Here is a 15,755-nt window from a genome sequence, read left to right on the forward strand (position 1 = left end):
AGGTAATATTTTGTAGCCACTTTGGATCCTAATTCCCTTCTCTCCTCTCTGAGGCTTGTTTTTGTTGATTTTTGCTTGTTCGTTTGTTTAAGAACTTGGCTGCACTATTTTAGTGAAGTCTATTTCCCCCACAGTGTGAAGCCTCTGATGTCACTCCTCAGATGACACAGCCTTAAGTGTGTGTGCAGTCACCCTGGGTTTACAGTGGTTTTATCCGGGCTCTTTTTGTCTTTCCCTGATTTCTCTGTTAAGCCGGCTACCTCACTGGTATCACACCAAGATGTTAGGCTCCAATAATTGTGGGCTGATTGCTCTATTGTTCTCATCAGTGCCCTGGGGCGTAAACTGCCCTGCAGCCTAATTTACCATTAAAGATACCACAGCCTCAGATCTCACTTCAAGGAGAATTTGTTGCCCCCATTGCTAGGAGTGCTGCTCCAAGACAACCTCCAGCTGTCAGTTCATTCAGGATTTGCCTCAGCTATCTAGAGACCTACCTTACCTTACGCAAGGTCTTGTCCTTCCCGGGGCAGCCCATGCTAGGTGATGGAGTGAGGCAGGGGTATAAAGGCTTGGCCATTTTGGCCCACCATGGGACAACTCTGATGGGTTATAAATGTTTCAGAGATCTCATGGGTTGGCTGAAGCTTTGTCAGACCTGCATGGCATTTGGGCTTTTCCCTCTGCCCAGTTTTGTTTTGTTTTCCTTTCCCTCCTTTGCACAGACATGGATCCCTGATAAATATTCTGCAGGCCGAACTCCTACAGTTATCAGCATCTGCATCTGGAGAATGCAGCCTGTGGAAATTTGTGCCAGGAGAGGTCCAAAAAAGCAGTTGGTAAGATGAGATTTTAAAGCTAGATCACTAACCACCTCGTTGGCAATGAGGAGCTCATCACTGGTAATAGGTAGAGCATAAAAGGTTGTGGTCTAGTTCTCACTGGTGATGAATTAGGGTGGTATGTCCATGGAGAGGAATGCACTAGCTGGTGCGATGTACTAAGCATTTGAGAAATATAGGAGGAATGGTAACTATAAGGGTAATAGACTTGAGTGATTATTGCAAAGTCCATGGATATTCTAGAAAAAGATAATAACAAGCTGCAGGCCATTAACCGGCAATGAAAGCCAAGTGAGAAAGCTTACAAAGAGGTTCTCATCTCCTGCAGCAGAGAAAGCTGAAGACCTGGACTGGGACTTAATAAAGTAGTCAAGTTCCAGAGATGGTAAGTGACGAACCAAGGCAGGTCTGATATACCAAGGTTAATGGGACTCTGACACTTAGGATGGGGATGTCTGTGTATATTTTGAACTCCCAGACTCCTCTAAATCCTCTGAGCATGCAGAAGTACCCCTCTTCTCCTTTTAAGAGTTAGCACACCCTGCTTGTTTGGAGGCAATGCAGAGAACTCAGACCCTTAAGACAAAGTGTGCCTCCCTCAGGAACTGCCCCCACCTATAGCCCTGGCCACTAGGCCTACACTTAGGGTTAAGTCATAGCATAATCCAGCTGGGGAAGCTCTGGGCCTATTAAAGGAAGAAAAGGACTATTCACCAAAGGAGCTGCAAAGGAACGACAAGGCCCAGCCATCATTTACTAGCGTGAGCCAGGGTGTACACATGAGACTGGACTCTGAGGAGGCTTGGTCAAGGGAACCAGAACATAAGACTGGATAGAGGAGAGTCTGATTTAGTAGACAGACAAACTTGCTATTAGGATGGCTCCTGGAAGCATGGGAAAAGTGATGGCTCACACTAAGTGAAGTTAGAATGTCACAAGGGCCAGTGCAGCTGGTGGAGGAAAGGATTAAAAAGTTCAGGGAAGTGGATACACTATGTAAGGCCGGAAGACTCACTAGATAACTATGCTCCAAAGGAACTTTACACCATTTACCAAAGCTACAAGCAATGTGCTGCTAAGAGGGGCACCAGCATTCCTGAAAAATTCAGTGGTGGCTCTCCTGCATACACCAGTGCTGGTGGTAGGAGAAACTGTCATAGAACTAGGCACACTAAACAGCAATGATGGTGGTAGAACCCCAAAGTGATAGAAGCCAGGTGGCAGTACTTAACCACTGGATTACAGAGGTAACTAGAAACCAGGTAGATACAATTATTCTAACGAGCCATTGAAAGTTATGGCCTCAATTAAAATTTGATGATCCTGAGCCACTTCTCAGACCAGAGCCCACTGAATGAAGAAGAGGCTAGGTCCCCAGAAGGAAAAGCCCTGTGACATTCTGGCAAGTATACACGGTAATGATTTCCCTCTCAGTCCTCCCACTACTGTGGAAATGAGAATACCAAAATATTTTGGGGAGTGTTGATTATAGGGTCCTGACTTCCAAAATACATTCCTAGCATGCAGCACATAGCACTACAAGTCCAGAGTTGGGATGGGACGGTTAATCTACCCTTTCCGTCTGATCATCTGTCTCCAAGCGCTATTTGTTACATTACATAAGTACCTAATAAAACTCCACCCAGAATTTCTATTTGGTAGGTCAGTGTTAATTTTCTTATTTTTCTTCACTGCCTCTACCACGTTTGATGTCTTTTTGAGCCAATTTTATCAAGTTTCCTTGCCCTATTAGTAGCCAGCGGGTTTTCCCCCCTCTTTTTAAATAAATGAGGTATATATGGAATTCAAGAGAACTCAGCTCGTTTCCTTTGAGAAGCCTCCTTACCCTTGTACCACCAACCAACAAACCAATGCACCCAGTCAATTTCACTTCAGAACAAAAAGTTGGTACATTACTCAGGTATTGAACCCTTGCTTTCTCATCTTATTAGTTAATTATTCTTACAGTTATGGCTTCCTCAGAATTGAAGTGGTATTTTGTCTTTCTTCTGGATCTCCATTGTAGAACTTGGCCCATAATGGGCCCTTAAAAATCTTAATTGACGTTTGATAACTAGATTGATCCAAAGTATCAAACTCTTTAATGTCAAGGTGCAGTTTTAACCTAAATGTAATAGTAATAATAAACCCCAAACTTAGCCTCAGAGTCATCAAAAATCTAACATTTTTGAAAACCCATTCTTAGTTTATTAATCTTAAAAAAAAATTAAAAAGAGCCATGACTCATTTTGTTCATAGCTAGGCAAAATTATAGAATGCTGGAATTGTGAGGAATTTTAGGGATGATGTAGCCTAAAATTCTTGTTTTATACCAGAGGAAACTGAGGACCCAAAGACATAAAGTGACCTGCTGGTGATCTGACCTAGAGTAAGGGGTAGGCAACTGCTCCAGTTTATAAGACTCCAGTTTATAAGAGGTGCCCGAACATCTCTGGGTACCAAAACACTGCAGGAAATTTAACAAGGTAGGAAAATTTGTGTATGTATATGAGAGCCCTTCTGGGGCAGTGAACTCCAGTTGTTGTAAGAGAGACTTTGATTAGTAATTTAAGATGAGAATGAATAACAGTGAACTCTCACTCAACAGCTTCCTAAGGAGTCTGGAATGGACAAACAAAGGGCTTTTGTTTTGTGGAATGGAGTAAGCAAATTTGGCTCACAGCTGGATTGCCCTGGAAAATAAAGGTGAGGATTAGCCTACCACCTCCGGTCCTCCCTTCTACCCTTCCTCTATCTAATTGTAGAACAAAAGTTAAAAAACCCGGTTTGAAGAACGTGTGCTAGTAGCTCTTAGCCTCCAATCTACCCTCCCAAACCCTGAGCTGGGTGGGGCTCTGCAAACCACATTTCTCCTTTGCCCGCCTGGTCCTCTGTTAAGCTCTCCCTGCAAGGGGCACTGGAGGAAGACTGGAACACTGCAGGAGGCAGATGGGACTTGTTCCTTTCAGTCTATTTCCTGTTCCTGTCAGTGTCACGCTAGCAAAGGCCATTGACCTTGACAGCGGCAGTTGGTGCCAGTTTCCAGATTTGGGGGTGGTGGGGAGGTGCCCTCTCAGAACAAGCCTGAACTCCAAACTTCTAGATTGTGATAACCCCATCCTCTTCCCTCTCTATTCCCCCAGGCCTGGGGGAGGTCGCCACTAATGCAATTATTCTCTCTTCTCTGCTTTTTCTCTTCTTTCAGTCCTCTAACGCCCATTTAACTAAGTCTCTATATTAAAATTCTACTAACATGACTAGTGTGAATTTTGTTTTCCTGAAGGGATAAAACTGCTGAAAGCTGCCAAAGCATTAACCTGCTCAGAGTTCCTATAAGTCAATCCAATCTTGAGTGGGGCTAATTATAGCTACCATTTATTAAAATACCTGCTATGGGGACTTCCCTGGTGTTCCAGTGGGTAAGACTCCATGCTCCCAATGCAGGGGGCCCAGATTTGATCCCTGGTCGGGGAACTAATGCCCACATGCATGCCACAACTAAGAGTTCACATGCCACAACTAAGAAGCCCGCATGCCGCAGCTATGAGCCTGCATGCCACAACTAAAAGATCTCTCATGCCGCAACTAAGACCTGGCACAGTCTAAATAAATAAATAAATATTTTAAATGACTGCTATGTACTCAGCACTTAAATACATGATCTCTTTTAATTCTCACAACTCTAGGGGCTGGGTATCATGCCCATCTTAACAGATGAGAAGACAGAGGCTCAGAGAGGTTTAAGTAAGTTGTTCATGGTTACGCAGCTAGTGAAAGACAGAATTTGGATTCAAACTTAGGTTTTTTGAACTGCCAAACCTATGCTTTTACTCTCTTTTCTTTTAATTTTTTTTAAGATTTTTTTGATGTGGACCATTTTCAAAGCCTTTATTGAATTTGTTACAATATTGCTTCTGTTTTATGTTTTGATTTTTTTGGCCACGAGGCATGTGGGATCTTAGCTCCCCAACCAGGGATCAAACCCACACCTCCTGCACTGGAAGGAGAAGTTTCAACCACTGGACCTCCAGGGAAGCCCCTCTTTTCTTCTAATTTTTAAACATACTTTTTTTAAAAATTAGAGTCATGCATATACTTTATAGTAAGTCAAACTGTAGAAAAATTAACATATAAAAGCACATGTTAATAATTTCCTGTTTCTTCCCTCTAATGCCTTCACCACTCCCTTACCACCATCCTCCACCCCACCTCAATCAACCAACCAACATTAACACTGTGTTGTGTAACTTCCCACGACTTTCTTTTTCCTGATACAAATATATAAACATAAAAAGTGGGCGCTTTTCTCCTTTTTTTTCCTTAACAAAAATAGGGACATGCAATACACATTACTGTGCAACTTGCTTTTTCACTTAACAGTATTTCATACTCATTCCTCCTGGTTGGTACAGATAGATTTAACTAATAGCTAGATCATATTCCATAATATAATGTAAATGCATAAAAATGTATTCAGTTATTTCTCTCCTGTTGGACATTCAGGTTACTTCCACTTTTCTTTTTTTTTCTTTTTTTGCCACTATAAGCAATGTACCCATAAATATTCTTGCACATATATTTTTAGATACTGATACTTTTACTCTAATAGCATAGAGTCTTACAGGAGATTTCTGGACCAAAGGGTATCTACATTTTAAATTTTAATAGATTCTTCCAGAATATTTTCCAAACAGATTATGGTACAATGTTATACCTCTACCAGCAATGTGAAATGTGTCCGTTTCCTTACTCTTTAACGAGGGCTGGATGTTCTCAATCTTTTATTTTTTTGTTAGACGTATTGTTGAAAAGCTATATTCTGTTTTTTTAAATGTGCACTTCCCTGACAAATAGTAGGTTTCAGTATCCTTTCATATGTTTATTGTCCATTTCATGTCCTCTTCTATGAATTGCCTGTTCATATTATTGTCATTTTTCTGTTCTTCTCTGCGGGTTGTTTGTCTTGTATACATTCCCCGCTGCAACTTAAGTGGTCAGTGAAAGAATCAGGACTACAGTCCAATCTCTCAACTTCCAGTCTGGGAATTTCTTCGCTTGGGCCACTTCCTGAAGCATTATATGTTTGTGCTGCTATGCTGTGTATTTGTCTTACCGTATTTATGCCTGTTCCTTTATAAGTGTAACTAGTTTGTTGAACAAACTGGACTCATACTGTTGCAGGTAGAATACCTTATTTTTTCCCACCAGTTTCCCTAAAATTCAGTTTACTAAATAGGTCTTTTCTTGCTGCTTGATGAAATCCAGAGGTAGTTTTTGGTCCTCGGGTAATGACATTTCTCCAATTCCTTTTAAGTATTGACATTAGAAAGAAGATGAAGTCAGAGAGATGTACTCTGTCTGGTCTGGAAAGCAAACATCTGTGTCATGATCTGCATTGGGTGGGGGTGGGAAGGCATGTATTAGTCAGCTCAGGCTGCCTTAACAAAATACCACAGAATGAGTGGTTTAAACAACAGATTTATTTTCTCATAGATCTGAAGGCTGGAAGTCTGAGATCAGGGTGTCAGCATGGCCAGTTTCTGGTGACAGCTTTCTTCATGGCTCATAGATGGCCGCTTTCTCTGTAGGTGCTCACATGGCACACAGAGCCTGCTCTTATGTCTCTTCTTGAAATGACACTAATCCTGTTGGACACCTTACTTAACCTTAATTTTAACTTCCAAAGGTCCCATTTCCAAATACCATTCACACTGGGGTTTAGGGCTTCAACATACGAATTTGGAGAAGAGGGAACACAAACTTTTCAGTTCACAACAAGGGGCCACATGGCAAAGTATTGGGAGTGGACTATAGGAGCTGACAGTGATCCCCAGCTGATAGCCAGCAGGGAAATAGGGAACTCAGTCCTACAACCATAAGGAACTGAATTCTGCCAATAACCAGTGAGCTTCAAAGAGGACCCTGAGCCCCAGACCTGACCAAAACCTTGTTCAGCCTGGTGAGACCCTGAGCAGAGAATTGATTCATGCATGCATGCTATGCCCAGACTTCCAGCATATAGAACCGAGATAATAAATTTATGTTGCTTTAAGTTGCTAAGTTTGTGGTAATGTGTTACACATCAACAGAAAACTAATACACTCTTGAAGAGAAAGAATAAACACTATAAATATAAAGCTTATGGGCCTAAGGGGGCCCATGTAAGTGAGAGGCCCTGAAATATAAGCTTTGTTAGTTTCAAAGAACATCATCTCTGCCTCCAGGACACCAATTGCAATATGATGCTGCTGTCTGGAGAGGGTCAGATGTCCAAAACCAATTTTTTCTCTTTAGAAGGCTTTAGAAGTTCCTTTGGACATCCTACCCTGGAGCTCCACTTGCACTTCCCTTGATAAGGCAAGACCTCTCCTCCAGGATAGCTCCTGAGCTTCTAGCAGTCCATCCTCTTTGTTGGGGTCACAGTGCCCTCCATGCAATTCTTTTGAGGGCAAGTCATTTTTAAGAAGATCCAGGTAATCTCCGTTCTTCTAGGTCCACATCAGTCCCCAGGATACACCTCTCTTTGCCCCATGGCCAGTGAGAGGACAGTCGCTGTCAGCATAACCACCTCTCTCCTTGTCCTACAAGTTCATCCGTCTCTCATCTTTAGGTTTTTCAAGCATGTGTCAAACTCTGTGGTTTATGATCACTGAACTTTAGGGTTACATCAAGCTCTCTGAGCAGTTTACTTGAAATCCTCTGTCTTCCTCAATGTAGAGAAGGAGGAGAAAACCTCTCCCCTCCTCTATGCACTAATTGTCACCCAGTAGAAAGAACGTTGGTCTGGGATTCAGGAATTCTGAGCTCTAGTCTGGGTTCTGATACTAACTCACTGTGTGTCCTTGGGAAACTTTCTTTTCCATTCTGGGCCTTGCTTCTCTGGCTCAATTAAAGAAAGATGTTGGACTAGATTCACTCATTTATGCAGGAAATGCCAACTGAACCCCTATTATGTGCCAGGAACTGTCGGGGTACTGGGAATCAGCAGAGAACAGACTAGATGACCTCTGGAGGCCCTTTCAGCCCTCACATTCTCTGATGCTCCCCCCAACCCAGTTTCCATACACCCCCACCCCGCACTGTAGGCAGTTAGCCCTGGCCTTTCCCATGAACACGTTTTCTACCCCAGCAGTGCGTAGCCCCCTCTTGCTGGGACCTTTGATGGAACTAGGAGTGAGCTTCCTCTGCAGTCAGCATTGCTGTCTCCCTCTGTTATTGCCCATCAACCTGATCTGTCTGGCCTGGAAGTACTGCCTGGCCAACCACAACGGAAAGGTTTATTTGTAGAGGTCAGGAAGTCCCCCACGACCCCTCTTCATCCACCTCTGGGACAGGAAGCCCCAGGAGGAAAAAACAAAAGATGAAACGCTGGCTGACTTCCCAGCTTCCAAGTGTTCAACAATACTTTGGTCTGGAGGATCCCTTCTGCCCAATGGACAGTGACCTCCCTCAGCTACTCCTTCCTTGTCATTGGGCCCCAGGACCTCAGTTCCTTTCCAGGGGGTCCAGAAGGACTTAGGTGACGTAAAAGAGGTAAAAGAAATGAAGATTGACTCCCTGGGAAAGGATGCATATTGTCTTATCCTAAGCTAAGCCTCCGTGTCTGGGAGGGAAGGAGGCCGAATTCACAGAGTGGGAAAAACATTCCCAGTGGTTAAGGAAGCAAGTGACTCACCTGCTCTGACCTTCATCTATGCCTTCCAATGGCCAGGGTGGCTTCAGGGAGGGGGTGGGGATGGAAGAGATCTCCTAGCCTCAATTTTTGCTTCCTGAGTTACTTGGGGACTCTTACTTATGACATCCCCTTCCATCCATCACTCTTCTCCCAACATCTTAGCTAACCTGCCTGGAAGAAAGTTAATATCAAGAGGATCTGACTGTGTAGATGCCCAGAGCCCTGTGCTTAGAAGGACCTTGTGCTTGGTTTAATGCTCTGTTCTTGCCATCTTGAAATTCTTGATAATTTCTGAATAAGAAGCTCACATTTTCTTTTTACCCTAGGACCTGCAAATTACACAGCTTGTCCTGATTTAGCTGTGCCATGTATTTCATTCTAAGCCAGGTACCTGACGTACTCCTTCCATTCCAGTCTCTAACTATGCTGAGTTAGGGACTGTTAGCTCCTTGTCACCACTGATGAAATTCAGACTTAGGTAAATAGCTTGCTTAAGGTCACATAGCAAGTACAGGGTGGAGCCAGGATTCAAGCCCAAGTCTAACTCCAGCGTTAGTGCTCATTCCTGTCCACAGTGCTGTCTCACGAAGAGAAATGCTTTTACTTCCCACTTTATGGGAGAGCTGAGTCTGGAAAAGCAATTCAGGAGAGTCAGGCAGGGGTGGGTGAAGGGCTTTCACCAGATCTGGAAGTTCATGCAAGCCCCGAGTATGTCTTTTTTGAGAATGATCTGCATGCACACTCACACACTCACACTCAAACATTCATGCACACACACACTTGCACATGTTCACATCCACCCACACACACCACCTAGCCCAGAACCTTCCTTCAGAAGCAGTTCACCTGGAGAGAAGCAAGATTCAAGTGTACATTCCCTAGCAGTGGTTCAATAACTAATTTTAAAACTGGATCCAGCGTAAAGTTTATCTTTTCTAAACTCTTTGCTTGATATCTATATTTTTTCATTTCTAGCATTTATAATTTTATTAGATTGAGCTGTGTTTTTCATATCTACCTATTTTTGTTCCATAATCCCCTTTTTTTTGTAATTGAAATATTTTCTTCTTTATCAGTTTGAAGATATTAAAATGCTTATTAAAAAAAAAAAAGCAGTTCAATTATGTGTACCATTACAGTATCCTAAAGTGTCAACACCACAGGGACCCTATAGGGAAGCACCTAATCTGATCATCAGATTCCTTTGTTTGACGGATGAGAAAATTGAGTCTCCGAGAGGAAAGAGAGTCGTCTAGGGCACACACTTTATTAGTGGCAGAGCTAGGGGCCACACGCCAGCCTCCAGACTCTCAGTTCAACAGTGCAGAATGAGGGTGAGTTGACAAGAGGTAAGATGGGGCCACTACAGGTGTATCTGAACAGAAAGGAAGCTTGATCTAGAGGTTAACCAGACTTTCTTTCTCTCCTGACCACCCTTCCTCTGCACCCTGAGCAAAATTTACCCATCAGCATCTGAGAAATGCTTTGCTCTGACACTGTCTGGGCACAGAATCCCTTTACCTCTGTATACATATTTAGAGCTAATGCTGTAGCTCAAGACCCCAAACACCTGCTTTAAGGGGTTAAGCAGTTTGGATTAGGAAGGTTGAATTGTTCTTTCATTCATAAGCAAAACAAAAGACAAAGGCAAAATATAAACAGGATGAGGCATGAGGGTTTAATTACCCTATAGAAACAGGAGAGTTTCTATGAAGTAAAAAACAAAACAAAGTACCATGATCTGCCAGGAACTGCCCTGAGGGAGCGGATGACCTGGGGCTGGGCCCAGCTTTTGACCTTCTCTAAACAGTTTCCCAGCACCAGCCCCTGAGGCCAAATTGGGCTAGAGTCATATGGTTAAAAATGCAGGGTTTTGATACCTTCCATCTTTCTTTCTAAAAAGACTTCTCCTTTTATATTTCCTCTTTGATAGCTCTGGGTTCAAGTTTTGACTCTGTCACTTAATAAGTGTGATTTTAGGCATGTTGCATAATCTCGCTAAGCCTCAGTTTTCTCAGCTGTAAAATGGGCATGATCCTCAAACCTATATTCAGATCTCAGGGGATTCCCAGAATGTGTGACTTTCAGGGGAGTCCTGGCAAACTGGGAAGGTTGTTCACCTTAGGCTATTAGGAAGTTCATTTTAGTAAAGCACTCATCATGGTGACTGGCACACAGTACTAGCTCTAAAAATAATAATTATTTTTTCTTCTTACTTCAGATATTTAAAAAGCATCTCTGCCTGCCACACTGTGTGCTTGGCCCTGTTAGAGTAAATTACAAACATTTGTAGAGCTCACTTTATAGTTTACAAAGTATTTTTGTACCTATTATTTCATTTAATCTTTACAATAGCCCTATGAAGGAGATAAAGCTCAACATCCCCATTTTACAGGTAAGATAGCTGGAGTTCAGAAAGATGAGTGATTTGTTCAAAGTCACTCAGTGAATAGGTTGCTAGGACTAAATGGCCACCTCCAGCCATTCATATGTTGAAGTCCTAATCCCAATTGTGATGATATTTGGAGGTGGGGCCTTTGGAAAGTAATTCAGTTTAGAGGAGAGCATAAGGGTGGAGCCCCTTATAAAGGACTGGTGCCCCTATAAGGAGAAGAGACCAGAGCAACTCTCTCTCTCTGCCGTGTGAGGATACTGCAAGAGGGTGACACTGCAAACCAAGAAGAGGGCTCTCACCAGGAACTGAATCAGCTGGCACCTTTATTTTGGACTTCTCAGCCTTTAGAACCATAAGGAGTAGATTTCTGCGGTTTAACCCACCTAGTCCATGGTATTTTGTTATAGCAGCCTGAGCCAACTAGACATAGGTGAAGGGCTAGGATATGAACGTGAGTCGCTTTGCTCCAGAGCTTAATAACTTTCATATCATATTGCGTTCTCTCTCTTGCTACCCTTCTCCCTTCTAGTCCACTGAGGCTGCTGGTAGCTCCTGTTCCATTTCCCCTTTATCAAGCAAGATTCCTTGCTGCGAGCAGGGAACATATTTGGCTTATATAAGCAGAAAAGGAATTATTGAAAGGATATTAGGCAGCTCACAGAATCTCCTGGAGGGCAGAGAACTGGGCTTGGACCTTTCCCCCAGGATCAACTCCCAAATTCACCATGTAGAACTGGCCCAGTGAGCACAATGACATTCACTGTTCTGGGGATTGGGGCCACTCAAGTACGATCAACATGACCACTCCAAGATCCTGGAGTCTGCCATTACAGCTGCTGCCTCTGCTGCCAGCCATGGCTCACACTGATTCTGTACACCCCTGCTTCTTTGCCTCACTAGCTTCCAATTCAAAATCTGTCTAAGGCAGGTGTATCTGATTGGCAGGGCCTGGGTCATGTGCCTTGTCTTAGGTGCAGGGGATGCTGGGAAAGTGAGTTGGCATTCTCAGTTTCTGTAACAGGAAGCCAGCTCTGCCCGTCTCATAAGATGAGGAACTCTCCAAACACGAAAAGGTCCTAAAGCTTGGCAGCCCCAAATAATTACAGTTGACATAGGTTTGAACTTTGTGAGTTCACTTATATGCAGATGTTTTTCAATAGTAATACTACAGGACAACACCATCCGTGGTTGGTTGAATCCGTGGATGTGAAACTGTGGATAGGAAAGAACCCTGGATAAGAAGGAATTGTGGGTATGGAAGGCCAACTGTAAAGTTATACTTGGATTTTTGACTGTGCAGTGTTGGCATCCCTAACTCTTGCATTGTTCAAGGGTCAAATGTACAACTATTTGCCCTCTCCTACCTTCTCCATTCTCTCTACACCTCTAGGCCATCTACCTCCAAACTTCAAATTTTATTTTGTCTGATTATATTAGGTTGGCCAAAAAGTTTGTTTGGGTTTTTATAAGATCTTACAGAAAAACCCAAACAAACTTTTTGGCCAAGCCAATACTTCACTAAAAGTGTCTCAGGTCTTGTGAATTAGTCCAGAGTAAAGTCCGAAGTCCTTAAATAATATATGCTTTTACACAGGTATGTTACTCTGGGTCCTCCTAGAAGCAAAGTCAAGCAGGGTTTAAGCGTGCAAGATTTTACAAAAATGGGAAAGGAGAGTTTGGTTGAACGATAAACCCTCCATTCAAGTCTGACCCTGAGTAAGCAGAAGGGAAAGGAGAGTTTGGTGGAAGTGTCCGATTCTGCTGTATGGTCTAAGGAAGGTTGGGTTATCCTGAAGCCACAAAGTTGGCTGTCAGAGGTCAGAGGAATCCCTTGCCTCTCAGGAATACACCTGCCCTAGTCTCCCTGCTGTTCTCAGCTGACAGCAGCTCATGGGAGGTTATGTCTCAGCGCAGACTGGATGCTGGACTCTAGAGAGCAGCGTCTGGGGCCTTTGGTCTATTACACTCCTATGGTTGGCGGACTGAAAGATACCTTTTCATGGCCACATAACATGCTCTTCTCTCTGACCCCAGTGCCTCCTTCCCAGCATTTTCTTTTTGACCAATTCCTCTTGATCTTTTAAAACAGGTCTCCAATCTTCTCTGTGAAGTCCTCCTTGAACTCAGTTAAAGTGCTCCCACAGCGCCCTCCATCCAGCAGTCTCCTACCAGCCGTCACACTCTTTATAACTGTCTGTTTAGATGCCTGTCTCCTGTCCAGTCAGGGCTCCTCTAAGGTGGGAACAATTTCTGTATCCCCAGCACTTATAAATGTTGGGGCAGGAGTGAGTGAGTGTATAGATGGGACAGATGGGTGAATGGGTTGATACCATGTCATCAGGGTCCTGCTCGCCCTTAAACAGTTCTGACAAGATAAGGTGAACGAAATGTTTCCTTATGTATTATCGCATATCCATCTCTGTCCCTCTCATCGCCACTGCTACCACCCTGGTCCAGACCCTCTTCTGCCATCTAATGTCTGGACTATGGCAGCAGCTCGCTACATGACCTTTTTGCCTGATCTCTCCTCCAGTTCATTCTCTACACAACATCAAAACAATGTTTTGACATGGAAGGGAGGGATAAATCAGGAGCTTGAGATGAACATACACACACTACTATATAAAAGGTAGATAAACAACAAGGACCTACTGTATAGCACAGGGAACTCTACTCAGTATTCTGTGATAACCTATATGAGAAAAGAATCTAAAACAGAATGACTGTATGTACATGTATAACTGAATCACTTTGCTGTACACCTGAAACTAACATAACATTGTAAATCAAATGTACTCCAATAAAATTAAAATATTTTAAAAAAATTATGTTTTGAAAACAAAATATCCTTCAATAGCTCCCTGTTGAAAGAGGGAAGACCAAACTATTTGGTCTGAGCTTTATGACCCCTTATGATCTGTGACCTCTCCAGCCCTTCTCGCTGTGCCCCGTGTCACACCCCAAGCTTCTAGCACAGTGTTTCTCCCTGTTTCCCCCCTGCACTTGGCTGCTCCAGGCCCCTATTTCCTCCCTTCTGCCTAGCAAGGCACCAACCCACCTTTAAGATCCTCCTCAAAGTCATCTTGTGTTTCTAACCTCCTCCTCAAAGTCATCTTGGGTTTCTAACCTCCTCAAGGAGAATTGATCAGTCCCTCTTTGAGCCCCCATTTTACTCCTTGTACTTTTTAGCCTGCAACCCGTAACACTCCATTTTTTCTCCTGCTCACTGGGATCGCCTTGAGGGCCAGGTTTATTTGTTTCTGATTCTGTGGGGCTTAGCATAGAGCTGGCAAAGAGTTTCTAGGTACTTCATAAATGCTCACGGTGATTGCAGGCATACATGAATGAATGAGCATTTAAAGGACAGGTTAATCTGGAATATTTGCATTTTAACTGGGGTTACATACATGTATAGAGGTCAGGATGTTTGTTTTTGTTTGTTGTTTGGTTGGTTTGCTCATTTGTCCAACATTGAAACCCCTTTCATATATCTGGAGAATTCTCTACCATATGCATCTTGCAGGGGGTCAGATCTTATCTCCCATTATAGAAGTGATGACAGCCAGATATTTGCTTTCCCAATCCCCCCTTACAGCTAGGTATGCACATATGATCCAGACTCAATCAATCAGGTACATTCTCCCAGAACTTAGAATAAGACATTTAGGTTGCAAGGAAGCAGGGACAATGGAGAATTCATTTTGGTAGTGTTGGGGGCAGTGGCCTTAACATCTAGATTTTGGGGTAGGAATGCCAGCAGAGCAAGTAGTGGCCTCTGGGTCCAGTGTTCAGGGCAGGGGTAGGGGTGGCAGAGGTGTTCTTATTGAATTGCTTCTGTAGCATGATTTGGGCTGAGGTTGTACCTGTCTTGGCTCCCTTTGTTTCTGCCAATGTTTTAACAGCTTTATTGAGGTATAATCCACATACCACACAATTCACCCATTTAAACTATACAGTTCACTTTTTAATATATGCATAAGTATGTGCAACATATATCGTCACAGTGGCATATATCGCCACAGTCTAGTTTAGAATATTTCTATCTTCTCAAAAAGAAACATTATACCAGGGACTTCCCTGGTGGCACAGTGGTTAAGAATCCACCTGCCACTGCTGGGGACATGGGTTCGATCCCTGGTCTGGGAAGATCCCAAGTGCCGCGGAGCAACTAAGCCCGCGTGCCTGGAGCCTGTGCTCCACAACAAGAGAAGCCACCACAATGAGAAGCCCGCGTACTGCAACGAAGAGTAGCCCCCGCTTGCCGCAACTAGAGAAAGCCCGCGCACAGCAATGAAGACCAAACCCAGCCAAAAATAAATAAATAAATTTATATATAAAAAAAGAAAGAAACGCTATACCATGTAACTATCACTCCGCTACTCCTTGTCCCTCCCCCGTCCACAGCAACCCCTAATCTACTTTCTGTCTCTAGATTTCCCTATTCTGGACGTTCATACTAGTCACATGGTATGTGGTCATTTGTGACTGGCTTACTTCATTTAGTGTAATGTTTTCGAGGTTCATCCATGCTGTAGCATGTATCAGTACTTCATTCCATTTTTACAGCTGAATAATATTCTACTGTATACCAGATTTTGTTATCCATTTGTCTGTGAATGGACGTTTGGGTCTGTTAAAAAGAAATAAGCCCCAAATGGAGTCACTTCTCCTAAACCTTACCAAGACTTAATACCTAACCTAAATGCAGTTTCAGCCACTCCCAGGAGTGGAACTGTAAACCGATCAGTCTGGAATTTCCTGTCAGCACTAGTGAGGTAATAAGCGAGATAAGACCCCCCCCACCCCCCCCACCCCCGCTCTTTGCTGCTCACTTAGGGAAGGT

The 15,755-nt window shown here is 43.4% G+C and overlaps 1 long non-coding RNA gene across 1 annotated transcript; it reads left to right on the top strand.

Moving 5' to 3' along the window:
* The first annotated feature begins 562 nt into the window (after positions 1-562).
* Positions 563-13,740, top strand: LOC117196572 (uncharacterized). Its single transcript, XR_007478717.1, has 4 exons — positions 563-839; positions 3,179-3,328; positions 3,451-3,548; positions 13,002-13,740. It is a non-coding gene; the product is annotated as an uncharacterized LOC117196572 (long non-coding RNA).
* The last annotated feature ends 2,015 nt before the right edge of the window (positions 13,741-15,755 follow it).

Source organism: Orcinus orca, chromosome 8 (genome assembly GCF_937001465.1).
Source record: "Orcinus orca chromosome 8, mOrcOrc1.1, whole genome shotgun sequence".
In the NCBI taxonomy this organism is placed as follows: Eukaryota; Metazoa; Chordata; class Mammalia; order Artiodactyla; family Delphinidae; genus Orcinus; species Orcinus orca.